Genomic DNA, 25,202 nt, shown 5'->3' with positions numbered 1-25,202 from the left:
ATCTCAGGCAATTATAAAGAACAAGACTGCTCTAAAAGGCATTATGCAAAATTTTCTTGCTCATTTTTCTTACACAAACAAAACTCCCTACTCATCTCATAATTTCACTAGAGAGCTTTTCTATTGTATCTATCACTGAATTCTTTCACCATGGTAGCTTTAGCACAATGACTAAATTAATCCTAAATGCCATGATAATTTAATGTAAGAAGAAAGTAATTTGGGGCTATATGGACACACTTATTCATTTTCAAGCATATGCTTTTTACGTAGTATCTTTTACTCGCAATTGTTAAAAAAAAGACTATGCGATATTGACTGCAAGGTTTTCAGGTGGGTGGGTGGGCCATATTGGACTAAGGGTCATAAATCCTGAAATTAAAGGTAGCAGTAGAGAATAAAAAGAAAATGAAATTAGTACTTGCTGAGCTCTTCAATGTGCTAGGCTTCCTTCTAAACCCTTTCATTATATGTTTATATCATATATACATTAAATCCTTTAATACGTATAACTGTGAAACAAAAGCTATCAACATTTTTATAATTGAAGAAATCATGACCTCAATAGGTTAAGTAACTTGACCAAGCTCATACAGCTGGTACATGAAAAAGTTAAAATTCATCCCAAAGTCCATGCTCACTCTGGTGTTCCAAACTGGCAATGGGCAGGCCCATGTAGAAACAGGGCCCAAAACATGATATACCAAAATATATAACATTTTACCATAAAAATTAACAAAAATAATGATCTATTTACATGTCACTCTTACTTCCAGGACATTTTCACCAAGACACTCATGATACTGTTTCATCTGCACAAACAAAGCAGGTAGAATACAAAAGAAGAAAATCTATAATCTTTAACTGTTTGCTTGTGCTGTCATGAATCTAACTCAAACTATTAAGAAACTGTGATTAGAAATGAAAGGAAGTCACTGCAAAAGAATAATTCTCTTTTAGAAATAGGATGAAGCCAGGAAAAATTGTTGAAACCTTTAGAAACAGTTGATTACTATAGCAATGAAAATAAAATTTGAGACGATGTTAACATGTAGTTTACAACAATAATAGGACATAAAAGGAAGAGATCTGGCATCTCAATTGTGTTATCACTTAAGGGATAAAAAGAAAAAGATAGATAGCTTTTATAAAAAGGAAACCGCACACAGAGAGCAGTCCTAAATTAAAGAACTGAGGCCTAAAATAAGTGAACATAGGGATTTTTGCATCAAGCACAAAAATAGAGGATTTCTGAGATGTTCGAGTTCATAAGAACTTAAAATTCTTGAAACCACACAAGAAAAGCTGTCACTATTAGCTGTTACGCACAAAATCCCTATAGTAATGGACCAAGTAGGTACCTGAGAAAGCTCTGATGCAGAATGGGAATGTGGCAAAAAATGATCAAGTCACAGATTAAAAGTTTACTATTCGCTTTCTAAGTGATCCAAGTAATATTTCTGATCTTGGAATTTTTCAGGGCTCTTTTTATAAGGAAGGCAACATACTCTTCTGAAGAAATAACTGTGCTTTACTCCAGCTGAGTCACCAAGATAGGTCACTAAACTTACCTGGGCCACAGTTTCTTCATCTACAAAACATAAATACTAATTATATTATTATTAATATTAAATAATAATAATTACTAAATAATAAGTAAATTAGAGATAATCAAAGACTATTTATAAGGGTAAACTTCTGATTATGAACTATATTTTCTAAATAAAGAATTTTTCTTTAAAAAGATGTTTCATAATCCTGATTTTTTTAGACTCTATTCCCTGGAAGAAAATCAGACTAAAGGTTTATGAAAACGTGGTGGGAGATCACAGTTAGAGACAACTCCAACAAATTATAGACACATGTGCCTTTTGGCCTTAATATTTACAAAGTTATATCCTGCTGATATGGCTTAAAATGTTATATTATCTCTCTAGAACATAATTCTTTTTTCACAGCTGGCATACAAAGGTGGATATTATAGATGCTAAGATCAAGTTTCCTGGCTCTCAGCAAGAATCATTGCATTTGTGTTAATTAACCATTGGAAATGTAAGTAGCTGCTGTTAAAAAAGAAATGGAAGATTAAAAGTATCAGGTATCTCTCACTGTCCTCGTCTCTATTGTCACAGTCCTCTCAGTGCCTTTACTCTGTCTCTCACTGTCCCACTCACTCTCTGCCTCTGAGAGGAGATAATACTCTGTCTGTGGAGTGTTACTCCTTTTCTAATAAACTTTTCTTTTGACTCTAAAAAAAGTATCAGGTAAAGTTACACATAATAGGTAAAAGCTACAAATTCTAAAACTATAAAGTGAGATGGTAATTAAGGTTACATGAAGAATTTAAATACAAAGCTTATAAGTTATTAGAAGAAACATACACTAAGCAATGTGAAAAAGTATACCAACAGATAAAATAGTGAATTTTTTTTTTATGGGAATGATGCAAATAGAAAGTGGAACCTAAATTACGGTGAAAGAATTAAGATCACATGTCTATAGATCAATATGAGCTAAACTCATATTTTAAGGGGAAAAAAAAAAACCCTAATTTGAGATCACAAAGTAAACCTTATTAATTGTTGTTTACAATAAACATTTTCAAAGTTGATTCAGAAAAGTTAATAAGGATAGTAAAAGACATAACATTAAAATTATGCACACAAAATGAAAAGGGAGTATGGTAACCAGAATTCTAAGATAGCTCCCAAGATTTTCTACTCCCTGGTTGCATGCTCTGCACAATCCCCGAGATAGTGAAAATGATAGATTTTACTCTAATGATTAAATTATGTTACATGGCACAGCAGGACTTAAATAGGAAAATTATCTAGGTATGCCTAATCTAATCACATGTTCCTCTAAAAGTATAGAGTTTTCTCTAGCTGGTAGAAGAAGAAAAAGTCAGAGATTTGAAGCACTGGAAGGATTTAATGCACCTTTTTTGGCTTGAAAATGAAGGGGTCACTTGGCATTATCTAAGAGCTGTGAGCAGTACCCAGGTGACAGCCCAGAAAGAAGTAGGACCTCAGTCTTATAAACACAAGGAACTGAATCATGCCAACAAGAAGAAATATGGAAGCAGATTTTTCTCTAGAGCCTCCAGACAAGAACTGAGCCCTATATCTTGATTTTAGCCTTGAGAACCCAGCAACACTGTTCCAGATTTCTGTCATACAGAACTGTGTGCTAATAAATGGTGGTGTTTTAAACCACTAAGCTTATGGTAATTATTATACAACAATAGAAAACTAATACACTGAAGAAGCTTTTTAAATATTAATTTAAGATTGAATTGAAGCCAGGAGAGATTAAACAAGACAAAAAAGCATCTTATTACAGAAATGATGTAATTCATAATAAATATATAAAATAGGTATAAATGTGAACAGATAACCACAAAATAACCTGGCTCAACATTCATAGTAAATACTTCAGTAAATACAAAGATACACACACACACACACACACACACACACACACATATATATACACACACACACACACACATAACTATATATAATATATACACATAAGTAAAAGTAAACTTTAATTAACCTCTTTCAGTCCTTACTGGATCAAGTAGACAAAAACTAAGTAAAGACATAAAAGACCTAATGACGTAATTAGTAGAATCATTCTAATGAATATTCTTGAACACTGTTCTCTAAAAAAAAAAAAAAATGCAACTTGCTCTTAACTGATAATGAATGGGGTTTTTATTTTAATTTCTAGTTTTAATAATTTACCAGAAAAAAATTATCTGAGTTTGAATGATACATTTTTTTGTGAATATTACATGATCACAGTTAAAGACTATTACTTCCATCATAAGTATACAAGTGTTAATTGAAGTCAATAGTAGAGATGACTTCAAGAGACTCTACAAGACATTAGAAAATGAGAAAAGAGTCTAGAAGTCCTTAAGGAATTCCAGTAGTTGAACAAAAGAAGAAATGAACAGTTGAGAAGGTGTTCACAAAAAGTAGAAGGAAAATCAAGCACTTAAGTTTCTTACATATGGGAAAGTTTTGGGGAAGATTATATGGATAATGTAAAGTGCTGCTGAAAGTTCAAGAAAGATAAGGAATAAAAAAATTCTATTGGATTTGTTGACAAGGTTATTGATGACCTTAGCAGGGGACATTTCAATAAAGAATGTGAAAAAAATGAATAAGGCAAATTTTTTCCAGAAATTCGATAACTAAAAGAACAGAAAAATTGAAAGTAGCTGCTAGAAGGGAAAATGATATCAAAGGAGAATTATTTTTACATAGATGGAAAAAATCTGAGCATATTAAATTCCTGTGGAAAGGATCTAGCAACCAGTGGGGTGGAGGAGAGAGAGGGAGGGAAGGAGAGAGGGAGGGAAGGAAAGAGAGAGAGAGAAAAAGATTTATGAGAGGTGGGGCTAATGGAAGGATTTTTGAGATGGAACACCATTTTCACTCAAAGGTCTCCCAGTGTCTAGATGTGAAAGAAATAAACAAGGCTGATGATTAGAACTAGTACTTAACCAAAATGAAAAGGACATCTTTTAAGGTGGTACATACAGTTTATTCCAGAGGCCCTTTAGGCGTATATGAGCAAGAAGGGTATTTTGTGGCATATTCTTCAATGACATCTATATCCTTACCATGGTATAATTGGAAAACAGAATTTTAGAATTATACACAAGTTTGTAGTCTCCTACACCGTGTGCTAGATGTTTGATGTTGGACAAACTTCTCTGAACCTCAGGTTTCTCCTCTGTAAAATGAGGGTGGTAATTTCTATTTTACAATATTGTGATTAGGTAATTGAGGTGACAGACATAAGGTACATAAGACAATGGCTGGCATATAAAAGATGAGAACCAAATACTAAATGTACACCACCACTCCCCTCCATGGACATACCCACACCCACACATACACACACACACACTCTACCATATACACACATACCCACACCCCCACATCCACACACATACATACACATACACACACCCCTAAACTCTTTAGCTACGTTCATACACCCTAGTCCTGACCACTGTGCCTCACTTAAATTGTATCGCCAAGTATAAATCTAAGCTGGAACTGATAACAATTAGAGCCATGATATACCAAAGACAGAGACTGGCAAATAAAACTATAAAACTAGCTAATAAGATAGATAAATAGCTACAGGTAATATTACTAGAAATGTTCCCTATTTAGGCAATTTGTAGAGGGCCTTTGAAAATAGTATGCCATAGTTTTCCATAGTATTTTGCTACAGCTTCATATCTTAATTTTCCATATTTTTGTTTTAGATGTTTCACTTTTATAGTCATGAGTAAGTGAAAACTGAATAATCAGAATTATGATTATTTTAACACTAAAAATTTTTTTAAATCTTTCGTAAAGCCAAATTTGGGGGAAATTTAGGAAAATGTTCTCAGTTAGAAGGATTTAGGCATAAACATTAGATTTTAGGGATAAATTTAGCTCATAATAATATCAGAGGGGCAAAATATTCCTACCATGCAATAGTAAGTATGGTGAAATGAGTCAATCTTCACCACATTAATTATATTTTGAGGATAAGATTCATCAATCATTCTCTTTATTAAGGAGTTCCATAGCAAAAGCCAAAACTTAATAATATATATATATATAACCAAGACCACATAGCAGACACTCAATAACTATGTATTGACACATATGCAGGTGTACATTTGTGTATATAAACATAAATGTGAACATGTAGTAACAAATTGAATACAAACTCAGTAAGCAGATAAAAGGACGTGTTTGTAAAAAATTAGTTTTCCTATAATGCTATGAAAGTCAGCAGAATAGGTCTGAACCTTGGCTTCCCAACTTACCAGCTGTATTAGTCAGGGTTCTCCAGGGAAACATAACAAACAGGATGTGTGTATATACATAGAAAGAGATTTAGTTTAAAGCATTGGTTCACATGATTGTAGATGCTCAGTGGTTCCAAAATTCTATAGGGGAGACCTGTAGGCTAGAGATTCAGGAAAGAGTAACAGTTAGAGTCCAAAGTCAATCCGCTGTTGAACCAAGAAGAGCCAATATTACAGACTCCTGGCAGAATTTCCTTTTGATTAAGGAGGGTCAGTATTTTGTTCAGGCCTTTAATTGATTGGATGAGGAACCCACATTATAAAGAACAATCTGCTTTACTCAAAATCCAATTTAAATGTAAACCTCATCCAAAAACACCCTCACAGAAATATCCAGAATAATGTTTGACTAATTATCTGGGCACCATGGTCCAGCCAAGTTGACACATAAAATTAACCATCACACTAACTGTGTAAGCTTAAGCAAATAAACAGACTTTATGAACTTTAGTCTCTGTAAAATTAAGTTAATAATATTTACCTCTTAGAGTTGTTATAAGATTATGTACATACGGTTAGCACATATTAGGCAATTAACAAATATTAGTGTTCTACATCTACATGTTTATATATTCAAAATACCTCCACTGTAATTGATGTATTTAAAGTGAAATAAAACTGTAAAAATGAAAGAAAAAGCAAACAGAAAATGTGTTTTGAATGTGGGTACTCTTCACAGAGTTGATGAAGAACACAATAGAGAATGTTTTGTTCTTATTTATGCTCTATGCTTATAGTGAACTATATTTTATGATGTTCCTACAACTTGATTTAAGGCTCCATTTGGTGTGATGCCCCAAACTAAACCTAGGTATGCGTTAATGATCAATGACACGCATTTTGCCATTCTGCAGCAATCACTGGCTGTCGAATTCTCACATGGGATATGTAAAACCCACAGAGTTTCACTGTTTAAAAGAATGTTTTACTATATTGCTCAATCAAAAACAAAGAAATATTAATGACCTTTCATTTAGAAGAATAAATTAAAAAAAAAAACAAAACACTTTTTTTAAAGGATGGATGAATGTAGCCAGATAAAATAGAAGTTGTTATTAATCCCTAACCTTTGCTCCAAATTTAACCAAAGCCTCTTTCTGAGGTTTGAGGCAGTTCAGTGTTTCCCCCCAATAATTCTTTAATTTTGCGTCTCTCTGCAGTTTTAGGTTCCAGCTGGAATCAACAGACCCAAATACCCCAGATGAAGCTGTTCTCTTAAGAAGTCCAGCCCAGTTTTTAAGATTTGAAAGGTTCAGATAGTTCAGATAAGGTTTAGGATCAGCAGCCAAGCACTTGGATGCTTAGCTAAAATGAACCTTCCAACTTCTAACCAATATTAGCTGTTATAACTGGAGATAAATATTACCTCTAATTAGCTCTCTAAGTCTTAGACACATCTGGATCTCACACGATGTTGAGATATTACACATTTGACATTTTGCATGATTTTGTGAAGATTTTTGTTTTGTAATATTTTAATAAATTAAATTATAATCATAAGAGGAAATAGATAAAAAGTATTTACTGATGTATTTATATTTTTGTCAATTATAAATATTATTTATACTCAAAGATGCATGTGTTTGAGACTTAGAAATAGGGATCACCTAATTCTATGGCAGAAAGGGGCATATGATACAGTTGTTCCTTCGTATCCATGGGAGATTGATGCCCAAGTCCTTTATATAAAATGGCTGGCATATTATTAGCATGTAACCTATGTACATCCTCCCGTATACTTGAAATCATCTCTAGATTACTTTCAGTACTTATTACACTGTAAATGCTATGTAAATAGTGGTTATACTGTTCAGGAGATAATACAAAAAAAAAAAAAAGTCTTTACATGCTGAGTGGATGCAACCAAGGTAGGCCTAACTACATATAGTACACATCAGCAACAATGTAATGTTTTTCAAATATATTCAATCTGTGGTTGGTTGTATCCACAGATGTAGAACTCACAGATATGGAGGACCAACTGTAAGGAACTACAATATGCTAATTTTCCCCCAATATAACCAGCATGAATAACAGGTAAATGTTTCAGAATCTAGATGGAAAATCAAGAGCAGCTAATTAATTTGCATTTAAAATGAAAAAACAGAAGTAATAGATCAAGATGACAACTGAGCTGGACACAACTCTCCCCTTCCACTAAGAATCCCAATAAAAGGATAGTAAAGGATAAATCTTTGACAGTGAAGATAATAGGAAGTGGATAATAACAGTTAGGAGATTGCAACAAATTTATACAAATCTGAAATAAGATTGAAGGGTGTGGATATGGTTAAAACAGAGCTAGAAACTAGCTGCCCAGAATATACAAGAGCTAGAAACTAGCTGCCCTTGTATATACAGAATATACAAGGATTACAGTAAGAAGAAAGCCGACCTTCCACCCAAGTGCAAAATGGTTGCAAGTACTGGATCGGCAAGTCTGAGTCAGTGGTGTGAGTGAGAGGGGAGGCCAAATATACAGGCAATGTTAGTGTTGTGATCTGCATCAATCATCAGTTACATTATCAATGATCTCATTCCTTTCAAAGCATAGCACTACCCTAGATAATTTCTGTGGGCTTCCAACTTCCAACTTATTCAACATGTAGATATCATTTTCCACTCATGAGGGAAACCTCTGCCTCTATTGTAGAAGGAAGAAAAGGTAATGCAGTAGACCAAGGTCAAGGCAAGAATTACAGAAAGTAAATCATCAAGAGGAATGAATCACAGCTCAAGAGATGAGTAGCATTATCAGATTATTGAAGAGAAACAGTCTTGCTTCTGATAACTTCACTCTAATATGTTTGTGGCTTATGAGGATTTCCTGAGCAAGCCATTGGCCCTTGTTTTAAATGACCTACAGCAGTGTGATGCAATGAGACATGGGAGTTAAGTTCTGCTGAAGAAGTCAGTTAAGCACTTAATGCTCATACAGACACCTCTGGGTTTGAGATTCCTCATCTTTAAAACTAGAAAGGGAGATTAGTAGGTGAATTTTTCCTCAAGTACTCTACAGCTCTAATAATAATCAATTGTCCTGAGAAAAATAAAAACCAACATTTTTTTTTACTAAATGAAGAGAAAAAAGATATTAGAAACTGAAGATTATTGAGTGTGATTATAAGACTTTCAGGAATCTTGCTCAAAAATCTTGAGAGACTAAAAGAGGGATTAGGTCAAAAAATATTCTATAGAGGCATAAATAACCAAAGAACTTAAATCAAATAATATTTATTAAGTACCATGTATGTGCAAGTATTTTGGAAAATGTAGGAATATTCCCTACATTCCTGGTGCCTACCAACAAATGTAGAAAAAGAGAAAAGAAGCAGGTGATATGTGATCAAGACTGTATTAGTGTGAAATGCTATGGAAATATATAGAGAAATAAATTGTCGTTTATAAGCCACTCAATCTATAATACTTTGTTGTAGCAGCCCAGACTAAGTAAAGCACAGTGTAATGTTCTGGAGAATAAATTTTTCAAGGAGAACAACAATAGGGTGAAGAGGTGAAGAGGCAGAGAGAGGGAGACAAATGTCAGAAATGTCAGAAATCAAATTCTTCCTGCTCTGTTAAAAATCAGATGAGGAGAGAGTTTTCCAATAAGATAAAATATTTCATTATGATAAATAACGATACCTAAAAAGATCTGTTGAAGAAAAGACAAAGTAAATAAAAGAGACTAAAAACTGAAAGCTAGGACTGCAGTCTGTCGAGATATATGCAAAAACATTGATATTTATAAAGTGAAAATTGGTGGAATTAAAGGATGAGCAACAGAAAAGTACTTCCAATCTTACAAGAAATCTTCTAAAATAGGTCAGAGACCATGCCTGATCTCTGCCACTGCAAGAGGCTTTGAAAGTAGAAGTTCCGAATAACAGATCAAAAAAAAAAAAAAAAAAAAGAGTGCAAATGTACAAAAGGTTTTCCTGGGATTTATTAAACAAAAGAGGGAGAATTTGATGAAACCAGAAACACTGATCAGGACTTAAGAACTCTAACAGATATGGAAATATTTACATAGACATATCCAAAAGCACTGGCAAAGGAAAAATCGAAAGGGTAAAACACACTAGAAAACACAAGAGTTAATTCACTGAATGGGGGAAAAATTAATAATTGAGCTTTAAAAAAATGCCTACATAATATTTTTGAAAACCTTTTTACTTCTTTGATAATAAAAAAGGAATTACCAATAAATGAACATAGGCAATATGTAAAATAAACACATTTTATAAGTAAAACATTTGAGATCAACTGGGGTAATAAATGTGAAAACATTTTACAGTGTATGAAGTATAACAGATGTAAAACATTGTCATTAGATATTCAAAATCTATGAGTAAAATTTATCATGTACTGTGTGTTATGTGTGGTGGGAAAAAAATGAAACAGAAGAAAAGAAAAAAGACTGCATTTTATAAACCTCAAACAGCACAACGACCAATTATCAAATTACAATCAAACAACACACCACATCTGCAATCACTTAGAAAGTCAAGTTTCATCAGATTAACAGTTGTAAGATGTTAATGCTGGTATAAGACACTTGTTTATTAAAATAAAACTTACTTTAAAAAATGTTTATAGCATAAAATCATCTTCAAATTACTAACCAATAGAAACTTTTTTTAGATAAAGCATAGTCATAGCATTTTTGTCTTTCTTCCCCATTCTACTAAGCTTAGCCTCTCCTTTTTATATCAAACTATTTCTCTCCTACCCAAGAATAAAAACAAAAAGAGGGGGGTGGGTTATGCCATTTGATTCAACTCTATTAAACTACTAATTATGTCAAGGTGAGGAGAAAGCAGTGAACAAGAAAGGCAAGGTCTCTGCTCTAACGTATGATACTTGTTAGTAGGAGAAATAATAAATGAAGAAGGAAAGATAGGTAAGTAGATAGGTATAAATAAAAACAGTAGAGGTAAATACTATCCAAAGAATCAAAATAGACTAACCAGTTGACTATTCCAAACATGATAGTTTCTCTGAGGAAAGGCCAAATCTAAAGTGTAAGGAGTCAGTCATGTAAAAATTAGAGAGAAATCAATTCCAGTAGAAAGAAAAAGTTAGTGCAGAGGCCCTGAGGTGAGAGAAAATGCAGCATTTTTAAAGAGAGATTGGAGTCTTCTTTGTAGGACAGTGGGGTAAGCGGGAAGATAAGAAGCTCATAGAAGCAGGTTGAGGAAAGATCATGAGGGATTTTGTAAGCCAAGAAACACATTTGGATTTTATTCTAAGACTGATGGAAAGCACTGCTAGGTTTTTAACAAGAGCGTGGTAAGATCTTATAAAAGTTTGATAGAAATGACCCAGGCTGCTGCGTGGGACTAAATAGGAGGCCTCAGGACAAAGATGGAGCTACTCTCAGTGTTCAGTGAGAAATGATGATAAACTAGGCTGCTGGTAGAACAGACAGAGAAAAGAACAGATTTAAAGTTTTTAAAGGAAATTTTATTAGGAAATATACCACTTAGTGTAATGTGTCAAATTGAGATACTCCAGAAAGGAAATAAACTCTAGAATATGTTTCAACATCATTTTTCCATAGAGTTTTCTGTCATCAAGCATCTTGCAGAATAAAGTTTAATAGGGAACTATTAAAAACAGAAAAAATGATTCTTTACCATCTAACTGACAAATTGCACAACAGACCAAATTACCGGTTTTCTCATAGTGGCAGAAATTATCACATTTTGAAGATCTAATGTTTTAGATCTCTCTGTGTCCAATTTGGTGGTCCCAAGACCAGATATATTAAATATCAAAATCAGTAAGTATAATGAAAGGGAAGCTGAGGCACATTCATGAGTACCTGCCTTTGCCAGAAACTGTACTCTGTATTTTTTCATGTATTTCTAACAATCACCCTCAGAGGTAAGTACTATTACACCCATTTAAGAAGTGGGGCTTAAGAAAGTTAAATAATTTGCCTAGATTCATAACTAATAACAGAGCCAAGATTGTAAGTTCTGTCTCAATTCAGAGTCTAAGTCCTTTCTACTATGATATCCCTCATTTCTTTTTAGCACTGCTATGTAGTTTTTGTCCACATGATACTAAAGTATTCAATAAAAAAAAAAAAAGAATATTCTGGTACACTGTATTTAAGTATCAATGTCTTGAAGATAAAACCATATGGTTTTATCAACCTTCACTACTAGTGAATATTTTATAAAACTGTATTTTAATTATTAAATTTTTTCATCAATTTTCAAAGGTTTCAGTCTGATTAGTTAAATAGTACTTTGAGAGTGGTCAGAATAAATGTTGACCCAACTCTTTTTCCTCCTGTTCAGCCATAAGTATCCCATAAAATCCTTACCTTTGCTCCCAAATCCTCACCACCTTCTTCCTTCCCTCATGAGCTCCCAAGCTGCAAAGCTAGAGAAAGCAGGATTCAAAGCCACTTTAAGAGACAAGCCTATTAAAGTGGCCTTCTATGAACCCAAACTATTTGCTCTTCAAAACTGTTTCTCTGTCTAGTACACTGCCCCCTTTAATATATGATGTCACATCTACTTCAACTAGAACTTCTAATCCTTGAGAAATTACGCATATAGTAAAGATTCTCGCTTAGGGTCAACATATGGCTCTTGTCTGCATTGAAAGAACATAAAAAGTAATAAAAAACAGAGAGTGAAAAGTAACCATCCCCCTTTTCCTTTCATATTTGAAAGCGCCAACAAAGTTCCTCAGTGCAGGGATACTATATAAACATTTATTTTTAAGAAAAAGCTGATGAAATTTCATTAAAAATGTTTGTTCAGATTCAAATGTCTTGTTATGCTCCATTTTCTTAATCTGTAAATATTTGATCCACATTTGTCTTCCCTACCTGAATCATTTCCAAAACCTTCATCTCTAAATTTCTTCTTTATATAACTTTTACCCAAACTGAAAGGCCAAAGGTTGAAACTATTTTTCAAAGAAAACTATAAAAATAAACTCTTGATTTTATAGCCCCCCTTTTCCAAACAAAATGAAACAAACAAACCAAAATGACCTATGCTACTAGATTTTTAAAAATTATAAAAGATACTTGGGATGATTTGAATATAGACTGGATATTAGATATCATTAGCCAATTACTGCTAATTTTATCAGGTGTAAAAATGGTATTAAGATTAAGAAAGAAAATGTCTTTATTCTTAGAAGTATGAGGAAATATTAATGGGTTAAGTTTTATCATATCCCCAAATTACTTTTAAATAATTCATTTAAAAATGTCTTACACACATACAGAAAGTTAAAGGAAACATAGCAAAAATTTTTACTGTTGAATCTAGGTAGTCAGTACACAAATATTAGTTAGAACTAGTGGTTAGCTAGAGCAAGAGTCAATAGTGAGGTGACTGTATAAAGCACGCGACGTTATTTTACTATTCTTTAAACTTCACTGTATATTTGAAATTTTTGTATTAAAAAGTTGAAAAATAAAATAAAGTGCATTATTTCAAAAATAACATTTGAGGAAAATGTTTAAAGTGGAGAGAATGTTTAGAGTGAATGGTTCATTATGAAAGTGGAGACAGTATCTCCTAATGTTAATTATTTGTTCGCCAACCTGGTCAATGTCTCATCTATACAATAGGCAGGTAAAAACAAAGTGAAAAAAGTGTATTATAGAATTAGAAAACTTCTGCTTCATATGGCTAAGTGGCAAATCAAAAGTCAATAATACTTAAAACACAGGAAAATGACCTCGATTTATAGTAAAGGTCAGTCCATAAATAAATTTGCCTGCAACTGCCATCTTGGAATTGTAACATATGTATGTTAAAGAATATTGACTGTTTCAACACTTCTCAATGTACTTTTGAATCATCAGAGGATCTTATGAAATGTAAATTTCATAACTACCAGTGAGACCTGGAACTCTTTTTTCCTAACAAGCTGTCCATGGACCACACTTTATAGTAAGGGTCTATGTTATGTCAAATAACAAGTGAAAGTCAAAATGCAAAATTCATCTATTCCCAACTTGTGTATGAGTGATACAGTCTTCCTATACAGAGACGTATAGATACTCTCTATATCTATATATTTGAAATCATGAGACCAATATGCATAAAATAACTGAGATGTCCCTTCTCATCCAAATGTCCACCAACATGGAATTATATTCCATTCTGCCCTGTCTTTTGATTAACTATATACTATACGAATATAAGTAAAAAAAAAAAAAATTAACTTTAGTACAATTGTATATAATATTCTAAACAAAAGATAAAAGAATTTGTATTATTCTGAATATTTAGTAAAATTCTTCTCAGATTCAGTATTTTTAAAGCAATTCTTTAACATTTGTTCTTACTTTTTCAGATTCTATTAAAGATTTAGCAAGATTATAACAGCAGAAAATATTCACATTTTTATTAAATTATCTTCAGTTATTTGTCCATATAATATTCGTGATTTGTTTGATTTTTTTTTCAGTAAAATTAGTAGAATTTGGTATGCCACCTTAAAATTTAAGAAGTTTTATATAGATGTATATATATAGTGATTAAATTAGAGGTATACTATATATTGCTTGGTTTGATGTACATGAGTGTTTTGTTCTTGCCATGACTTAAAGCTCTGGTGGCTGTGGTAGATTGTATTTTCCAAATATGGAAAAACCTATACAAACACCTATATGTTATCCCAGCCACAAACTCTTTTTACAATGTGGGCATGGGAGCTTGTGACTGACCAGACCAATGTAATACATCAGAAGTGATGCTATGTGATTTCCAAGACTAGGTCATTAAAAGGATACAGATGCCTACAGGCTATCCAGATGCTTGCCTTTTGGAATTCAGCCACTTTTTGTGAAAAAGTCCAGGCCACATGGAGATATTATGTAGCTGGACAAATAACATCCACCTAGACCTCCAGCCAACATCAGCATCAACCACTCAACATGCAAATGAACAAGTCTTCAGTTGCTTCTAGCTTACAACCTTTGAGTCTCCTAGTTGAGAACCCAGACGTCATGGAGCAGAGAAAAACTATCCCCTCTGCACTGTTTAAATTCCTAATCTACAGAATTTGTGAGAAATAATGAATGATTATTTTGTTTTAACCCACTAGGTTCTTGGGTAATTTGTTAAACAGGAACAGATGATTAATATACATTTCAATATCTGGAAGTAGATATATCTGCTAGAACCTTAAAAATGCAGGAGTAGCATAGGAACTGTATTATGAGTAAAAACTGGAAGGACTTTGAGGAGAGTGTAAAAATCGAAAGGGTCTTAAACAGACTCTAAGCAGAAGTATAACAGTCTTCTCTACAAGGTTACTGGTAAGGGTAAAAAAGAAATAAGGAAAAAGCTATTGGAAAAAGAATGGGAATTTCGGTTATGTTGTGGCAGAAGGTTTAGCAACATTTTTTACTATGATAAAGAGGAAAGGTAAAAATTGTACCTAATGAACTGGGTAATAGAGCCGCGGAAATTTCCAGGCTGTGTTGACAGTGCCACCTAACAACTTCTTATGCTATAGGAAAATGCAACAGGAGAGAGAAGTGAAAAGAAGGATTGTTAAACATTTAAAAACGACAGGCATTATGGCCTCTCCAGACTGCAAATATGCTAAAATTAAGAATTTGTATCTAAGTAGACTAAATCCTAGACCCAATAAGGAAACATGGTACAAAAATTAAACTAAGTGTGTCACTGTAAAATTCTTTGTTTTAGATCTCAGAAGATCTAAGGCAGCGCCTCAGAGAACTGTCAAGTTAGGCAAAAGGTCTTCAAGGGATTTTAATGGTGCACCTTGCAGATTCTCTAAATAAACATTTGAGCTCGTGAGGTGTTGTCCCTCGACAACCTCAGCAGAAGCCCACAGTGGAGCAAAGCCTATTATCCTGAAGTTTTGTGAACCCCAATAATATTTATAAAAGACTCACAAAGTTCTTAAGAGAGCCGTATTCGTATAAATACCACCAGACTAAACTAAAAGGGTTAGGGACCATACAAAATGAAAAGAGGCCTTTAGACTTCAAAATCTAAAGGGGGCTTAGAAAATTATTCCCTTGGAAACACATGGACTTTTAATAGTAGACAGAAAAGAGGAATGAATCAGAGAATGAAACTAAAAGCCCAAAGAATAGACCCAGGAGCCACTGAGAATCAATCCTGAGAACAAGTAGGAATGAGAGCTTATCAAAAACAATGCCAGCATATGGTTTTCAGAATTGTTATGAGCTAGTGATTCCTATGTGCTTCCCATTTTCCTTTTTTTTAAAAAAAAACAGAAAGCCATGATCCTATTCCTGCCTAACCACTGTATGTTGGGTGAAAATGTGAAACAGCTAACTCGTTTCTTTAGTTTACAGATCTTCAGATTGATAGGAATTGGAGGAGCCTTACTTCGGGAACTCTGTATAGGGAGCTTCATCTGTACCTGAACCTGACTTACATGATGAGATCCTCATTCTCAAGCTGATACTATAATGAGAGGAAACCTTTGGGATTCTTGGGAGGTGGTGAATATATTTTCTCCTTGGGAGAGACATTAACCACTGGACATCAGAGAACAGACTGTGAATCCCAATGATGCTCACCTCCTGGTATTCACGTCTTTGTGTATGACCTGTATGACCAAAAGAACACTACAAAAGTAACCATGTGTTACATCTGAGGCTAAGTCATAAAAGATATTGCAGCATTAGCCTTGGTCTCTCAGATTACTCCAGGGGAAGGCAACCATTATGTCTTAATGACACTCAAGCTGCCCTGTGGAAATAGCCATTTGGAGAGAAAATGAGACCTCCATGAACAGCCAGCACCAACTTGAAAGTCATAAGGGAACCACCTTACAACTGCATCCTCTAGCTTTAGACGGGCTTTTAGATAACTTGCCTCATCTGACAGATGACTGTAACCTCATGAGATACTACTGAGCCAGAACTGTCCAGCCAAGCTACTCCCAAATTCCTGACCCACAGAAATCATAAAAGATAATAAATGTTCATTTTTTAGCCTATAAGTTTTAGGATGATTTGTTACAAACCATTAGATAAGTAATACAGAGTCCTCAAGATTCCCCTATATAAAGTAACATATACCACTTTCTATCCCAGTATTAATAGAGCATGAGTTTTTGTAGCAGGATATTATTTTGAAATACCACCTAATTATTTTTCTTTCTCATTTTTTAACATTTCTTCTCCCCTGAAACTCTTCCACCATCAAAATTTGTCCAGGAACCTAAGGCTCATTGCATCAGGGAAGGGAAGGTCAGATGTTGTCCAGAATTTAAAAAATCATTGCTCACATTTCTTGGCTGGGTTTCAAAATAAACCAAAGTCCATAACAAGTCGATGATCTGGAAGTGAGAACATTTGATTTGCAAGAGGTGAAACTTGTTACTAGAGATGGGTTGTTCTTTTTGGAAGTCTCAAAGTTGAGATTTACTTATACATAATGAAACTAGAACAACTATAGGTTAGAGTTTTACTCTAAATGATATGAAAATGTGATATAACAATAATTCCTGCCAGATTGGCTCTAAGAAGGAGGAAGTGTGTGGGGGGACAAAATGTAAATTGTACAAATTGAGAAATGTTATCAGTTAACATGTAAAGTGCTGAAGAGGGCCAGTAATGTTCACTTTTAATCTTAGCTATAGCTATTCTCAGGATAAAGGTATATATGATATAGATGAGATAAAATCATCCTACCTTATTACTCTTAATTATTTTGTATTATTTGAATTAGTCTATTAAGAAAAGAATTGTGAACAAAATAGAATCAGATATATTGGTGTCTATTAGGAAGTGAATAACAAATCTAGAGAAAAGTGATGATTACGAAGCAAAAATAAAGCATTCTTTAGTTTCCAACATTGATACAGCACAATTGTGATAACTAATCTTCAAAAATTATTCTATTTCTTAAAAATATTTGATTATGGTCACATGAAAACAGCCCCAAAGTGAGACCACTCCACCCTCTGTCTAGCTCACAGCTGCTAGGGCCCTAGGAGGCAAACGAAAAAGTTGTTCGAAAAAGTTTTTTGTTGTTGTTGTTTTTTGCATTTCAAATCTATAGAAATAAAAGGAATATTTTGTGAGTTCTTGGATAAACAGAAGATAACACATTTATAAGTTTTGGTAGTTGAAAACAGAGTGATAAGCTAATAGCACTTAACAGTGTCACATTTGCCAGTAAACAACGATTTTTATTATATCAATAATTTAATAAGAACCAGCATAACACCAAAGAAAAAGAGAAATAAAGGAAAGGGCTGAGGGAGGAAAACCCCTCATTCTCTAAGTTGTACACATTTTGAGAAAAGAGAAAGGTGATGTTCTTGAGATGTTAACTCTCTTGGGCCAAACAAACATTGTAGATTATATGATCTGCAGATTATACAGCATAGACACAAGTCTCTTGTGAAACCCACAAAGGTAGAACCCATGTCTCATTTTACTTGTAATCTGTAGTACGTAGTTCGGAGCTTGGCACACCTAAGCATTCAAAAGATCACTGCTAAATTCATGTTATCTTTATAAAATCTAGAGTAAAAGGGGGATGAACATTGATATAACTTCCTTCACATCCTCATTATCTCTCCTTAGAAATGCATAGTGTCGATTCACAATTTTTTATAAAACCACTAGCATTTACCAATACCCACCCAGGGTTCCAAAGGTCATTTCTTTAGCCAACGTACTCCTTTAACTGAATGGTTAAGGGACACCATTACCTTGAAGAGCTCCAAGGGAGCTCTCTTCTCTACAGATGATAGCAAAGAACACTAGAATGAGTTGGCTTTTCTGATCTCAGTGAGAATAATGAGATCCCAATATGGGAGAGGCCAAGGATGGAGCATTAATATCAGAGACAAGGTGGGAGCAATAACCATAATAAACCACAGTGTTAGAATGGCAATGAATGTTTTACCCGAAAAAAATCTATGGTGGTGGCAAGTTGATCACTGGGTCTCTAGAAATAAAATACAAAAATAAACAATCTATTAAGGTGCTGCTTGACATATATAGATGGAAAAATTCTAAGTCTGCCAGGAACAAACATTATATAGATGGGAAATTTCTAGGTCTTAAAAATCATAAAACAAGCCTTCATAAAAATGTATTAGATACTCGCCTCATCCTAAATGGAAAGAGATAGGGATTACCTTTTCTTAGAAAAATCTTTATGTGACTATTTGATGTTCTATACATATCATGATCCTCTCACTTTTAAGTTAAAGCTATTTGATACAACAGCTCTATTTTACAATATATGTACTCATTAGATAACCATGTTCTTTAAATGTTAGCTATTGAGCTTTCACATATTCTCTCATTTCCCTTGTTTATCAAAACTTCTTGAAAATAATTTATGTTTATATCTTCTGCCCCTACTCCCTTTCACTACTCATTGAGGAAAAAGTTCCCTTGAAACTTCTGTCTCTACACTCTGGAAATTTTTCTTTGGGTCTCTTCTCAATTGCCAGATCCAATTGAACTTCTAGTTCTTATCTTATTCAGCATTTAATTCTGTTGCCTATTGACCTTCCTTTATATAATAATATATAGATTTTTTTTTGCGTAATTTTATGCTCATTGCAAACACATAATTGAAAACCATACTGAGGAATAAAACAAAATCCTCTCCTTGCTATGCCTTCTTCCCTCTTGCTGGGGGAAATCAATCAATGCTCACAGCTGAGGTTCATCATATCAGATATGTTCCTGTGCACATCTAGTATATAATTAAAATTTTCAAATTCAAACTTAGAATTTGAGATAAAAAATAAAATGTCTTTCACTCTCAATCCTACTCCTCATTTTGATAATCACTTTAAAATTTTTACAGGTTTTTTTTTTTTGGTGGTTATATCCATAATGTTTATATTCATTCATTTGTTTATCAATTTAAACTATATCTAACTACTCTCCCTGTCGTGAAGAATGAGGAGTTTTGAAGGCATATTTTTATTTATTAAGGTTTTTTTTTAATTTGCTAACCTATGTCTTTAAATAAACACAACCTTCTATTTCTTGACTCATTCGTTTTAGGCATCATCTTACACTTTATAACATCCAATTTTATATCACTTCTCTTCTTATAACTGAAAGTAACTCATCTTTGTTTTGTCCGCAGATTAATCCTCCCTCCGAAAAAAGCAGCATTTACAATAACATAATTTTTTAAACGTAGTTCTCTGCAGATTCAAGTAGTTCAACTCTACTGAGTGAAGATGAATCCCGCCATTAACTTTGTGCAGCTGGAAAGAGCACATAACTAACAAACAAGGAAGGGGAACAGTACATGGCTTTTAGTTGTTTATTTTTATGATGCTATCCTTTATCATTAAGGTCACCTAGCTTCTTAATCACATATGTTATTACTTGAAATTATTTTCTTCTTGGCAATGTTCTTCTTGAAGCTATCTTATTCCCTGTTCTAATTCCACTCTACATCTGCTGTATGTCATGCTAAAATTATTTTTCCTTTTTAAAAATCTTTTGCTATTTATCTTAATATTTTATTTATACCTTGTTCTGAAAAAAAATTAAGTAGCAAACCATCTTCTCAATATTGCTAAAATTGCAAACTAGAATTCAAAATGTTCTTCCCTTAGATTGACTCAAAGAAGGTATCTCAGAGGTCAATAATCTTCCAAGTGGTGTTTGAGTAGATTTTTTTTCATGTAGAAATTGTAGTGAAAATTGGTAATCTCAAATCATAGGTGATTTGGGGAGTTGCAATTTTAGTATTTAAAAAGCATTAATAGTTCATAAATAATGACATTTTACTTATCACTAGTCCCTGAAATAATGGGATTATTAGTTCACTCAACAAATATTTATCAAGAACTCAGCATGTTCTTAGCACTGTTCCATACTCAAAGAATATAGCAGTACAGAAAGCTCCTCATGAAGAGTTTATTCTAGCTAGTGAGGCAGAGACAAGAGATAAGAAACATAAACAATAATACATACTAGTAAGTCCATTGTTGATTGATGCTACGAAGGTAGAATAGAGAGTGCTGGGCAATGGAGGATGGGGATGGAATTTTAGATAGTGTGTGCCTTGTGTGTATGGGAGGGGGACACTGGAAAGGTGACTTTTTTTTTTTACCTTTGACAATTTCCTACTTTCATTTTATTTTTTAATATTTTTTTCTCCTCCCAAAGTAATCAGAGTTATAGAAAAGTTGGAACTACAATAATACGAAGCAAATTTTTTTTTTCGGAACCATTTGAAAGTAAGTTGGTGACATTCATTTCTGAATACTATAGTGTTTACCTCCTACAAAACGGAAATTCTACCACATAAACACAATACACAGTAGGTTAAGGACATAATCTATTTTCGTAGATCTCACTTTTTTCTCTTCTCAATCTCCTTTATTGATCTGTTGGATACATAGTAAGCAAGTCTTCCAAAAATGATGGTGTACCAGTGGTAAATTTTTCTAAGTTTTGAATAGTTTAAAATGTCCTCAGTTTACCTGAATTCTTGATTAGTAGTTTGGCTGGTATTTAATTCTAGATTCTAAATCATGTTTTTCTCAACCTCATTCCTCAAACATACAATATCTCTAATGAGAAGTTGGATTCCCACTTATTAGAAGCAGTAGTGGAGACTTTCAGTGCCTTGTCTTTATCTTCCACAAATCTGTCTAGATGTGGACAGATTCTTCTTCATTCACACGCTCGTCACTCTACATCTTTTCAAGCTGAGAATGTATGTGTTAATGTCTAAAAAAAAAATAAATCTTCTTCTATTATTTCTCTGGTGATTTCTGTATATATATATATTCTTCTTCTAAAATTCTTTCTGAAGGATTATAGCTTTCCCAGATGGATCCTCTAAAACAGGGGTCCCCAACTCTGGGGCTGTGGGCAGGTACCTGTCTGTGGCCTGTTAGTAACCTGGCCAAGCAGTGGGAGGTGAGCAGTAGGCAAGCTAGAGAAGCTTCATCTGTATTTGCAGCCACTCGCCAGCACTAGCACCACCACCTCAGCTCCACCTCAGATCATCGGGCATTAGATTTTCATATGAGCCCTGGTCCCTGGTGCCAAAAATGGGGACTGCTGTTCTTAGACTTTAAAATTTTCCCTTATATGTTCCTATTTTTCTTTGCCCTGATTTCTAGATTTCCTCAGGTTTATATTCTAGCACTTCTTTTTTATTTTCTCAGTTTCAGACATCACATTTTTAAATTTCCAATGTCATTATTGTTCTTTAGTGTATATGAAGGTATACAGTTGACCTTTGAACAAAAATTCACATATAACTTTTGGCTCTCCCAAAATTTAACTACTGTTGGTATCCACAAGGGATTGGTTCGTTCCAGGACCCTCTTTCCCCATGGGTATTAAAATTCACAGGTGCTCAAGTCCCCTTTATAAAATGGCATAGAACAACGCACACAGTTAGCCCTCCACATTCGCAAACTCCCAGCTCTGGATCAAAAACAATACAGGTATTAAGTGAAAAAAAAATCCCCATATAAAGTGAACGTGCACATTTCAAACCCATGTTGTTCAGGGATCACCTGTATATAAAATTATACTCCATGTTCAGAATTATCTGTTCCTTTTGGGGTTGATTCACTGGTTCATATTGGCACTCTGTGTGTGTGTGTGTGTGTGTGTGTGTGTGTGTGTGTGTAGGCAGCATGGTTTTCCTAATATATTTTTCTATTTAAAACCACGAACTGAGAGCTAGTTTACTTGTTCCTTTTGGCTGTTCGGGGTTCCCTCTGCCAGGATGCAGCCCTATTCTTCATCAGGCCTCTTTTCAGTGAAAGGTGTAGGTTGTAAGATCTGAACCCACAAACCACTTTCCTTTAAACTGAGTAGGGAGCAAGGACCAAGCTAATCCCACACTACTTGGGTGTATCCCCCACCCCTGGGAATTCCAAACCAATTTTTTTGGCAAGCAGTACTAGAAGAGGTGCTAACTTGAATAGCTGCTCAGAAAACAAACATCAACCCTGATCTCTAACCAGTACCTACTCCTGAAATCGGGCCTTTTGTCTTCAGGTTGGGAGCATTTCAGAGGCACTGTCATATGGGAGCATGGCTTCCATCTACATATCAGGCTCTGTGCCTGCACATTTGGGCTGTGCTCCCGCTCTTGTATTTCTTAATATATCACATATTTTTCATCTTCCAGAAATTCATCAGGGTTAATGGTTTGTGTATGTCTCTGCCTGATTTGAGAACTTTTATATTTTACTCTTGGTACTTTTAAATTTTATTTCAATGGGATTTGTGGAAGGAGATGAGATATATGTATGTTCAACCTATCACCTTGAACCAGAAGCCTCAGTTCCTCAATCTCTAAGTCCTTTCTCACAGCCTTCTGTTTGCTACTTCTCTGATATTTATTTGTTCCATTAGTGCTGGCTTGTTTCTTTTAACTTTTCTTTGAATGCTGATGTTCTATCCTTGACTCATTCATTCTCACGGATTTAACTCTCATTCTAAGCCAGTGAACCCATTATACATGACCAACTTTCACTTCACTTCTATATCCAGTTTTATATTCTCTACTTGCTATTGTCAATCGTATGTTAAATGGCAGATAATTTTAATTAATTAATTAATTAACTAGCGAATACTTAAAGAATCTATAACTTGTTTTAAGGTACTGTTTCTATGACACCATAGTATTCCCCAATTATTTTTCACAAATAATTGGGAATAATGAATGAATATTAAAGAATAATTAATAAATTATTTACTCACCTTGGTGTGAGCTCAATCCTGAGCCTCCTCTATATCAAAATTTTTATATAACTCATATTCTAATAACACAATGTTTCAAACTTCAAATGTCTTCCCCCTCCAAGAAAATTGGAAACTAAAAACTTGAGAGGACCAAAGAATTATACCAGTTTCCAGTTATAATAGAGCACTGTAATTCTACTTCTAATTTCGGTTACTATAATCAAACTTCTGTTATATCAAATTTTTGAAGCTAAAACACTCAAAACAGAAGTTTTCACTTACCTAATTGGCTACCAGTGCAAGTGCAGATTCAATCCATCTGCTCCTAAGTGGATATGTGCATCTCTGCCAGTTTGCCCTTTGTTTTGGCTTTAAATTACCCTTTGCAAGCCTGATTTCCCATGGAAGAAAAGCTAATAACAGGCACTCTTCTGGTCTGAACATTTCAACTATAATATCTGAGCTTTTCAATATAATATAAGATTCCATCAAATTCTGCCAGAATGAGAAAAAGTTTCAAATTAGCTAAGGTTCCCCACTACTATGGATTCTTTAGATGCAAAACAACAACTGACTAAGGTTCTTCATCCACAGAGCACAGTTATCTGACCGGTATTTAAGTGGTGTACTGTAGACAGTGATCGCTCTTGTTCCAGCAATAATCATTAATGGGTCCAGCCACTGTGCCCTCATATCCAAGGGTCCCAAGGATGATTACTTACATATTCTTCCATAAAACCATAAAACCTTTCTTAAATTTGAGAAACTATAGACAAATAGCATTTTTCACAGATTTGGAACCATAGATCACCCTTTCTCTGGATATTGCAAATAGAAAACACTTGTTATGCATAAATAGTAATAATAGAGGCTAATACATGTTGAGTACCAGGCACTACTTTAAACTTATTACATAGAATATTTCATTTAATTTTTCCAATAACATTGTAGATAAGTCTTATAATTAGCCTGTAAAGAATTGGGGCTTAGAAAAGTTAAATGTCTTGCCCAAGTCATTTCCCCATCTCATAAATGGTAAAGCTGTGACTTAACCCAGGAAATCTGATATCAGAGCACACATTTTTAAACTAAGCAAGGATATCAAACAGGTTTAATCTTGTGTGTCAGCTTTGATTGAATGATAGCAACCACAAGGAGCAGGGTATTGAAAAAATTCAAATCACCAGACTCAGTGTGACAGAGTACCAAAACTGAGCAATAATGTCAACCATGAGTGCATTAAAGTTATGGATCTTATTCTAGGTACTCAGCCTCCTAAGAGAAAGAGACTGACTGATTATTGACCTGTGTATCTATAAACAACTCTTGGAAAAAGCATAGTTTAAACTAGAGAAATTCACAGAATGTGACAAAACCTGCCAGTAATTTGTCTTTCTTTACATTAAGCTGATAATAAAAAACTACTAGCAGTTTGAATTTATGTCCTACTTTATTTTCTTCTCCCCATACACTGATGGAATATTTTTTTTTAATAAAGGAAGTAGTGTGAAGAAGAAAAAGAAGACACACACACACACGTCATTGTCACACACACACATTGGCCACACATACAAAGTAGACGGAAAACCACTACTTGGATGATTTAACCTA

At 33.9% G+C, this 25,202-nt stretch overlaps 1 long non-coding RNA gene across 1 annotated transcript; it reads right to left on the bottom strand.

The window, feature by feature from the left end:
* Positions 1-5,862: 5,862 nt before the first annotated feature.
* LOC120596255 (uncharacterized) lies at positions 5,863-25,049 on the bottom strand. Its single transcript, XR_005651123.1, has 3 exons — positions 23,874-25,049; positions 18,802-18,843; positions 5,863-5,991 (listed from the first exon to the last, which is right to left on the bottom strand). It is a non-coding gene; the product is annotated as an uncharacterized LOC120596255 (long non-coding RNA).
* Between the last annotated feature and the right edge of the window lie 153 nt (positions 25,050-25,202).

The sequence above is a fragment of the Pteropus medius genome, unplaced genomic scaffold (assembly GCF_902729225.1).
Source record: "Pteropus medius unplaced genomic scaffold, Ma_sr-lr_union100, whole genome shotgun sequence".
NCBI classification, from domain to species: domain Eukaryota; kingdom Metazoa; phylum Chordata; class Mammalia; order Chiroptera; family Pteropodidae; genus Pteropus; species Pteropus medius.
This window is presented reverse-complemented; position numbering and strand designations above follow the sequence as displayed.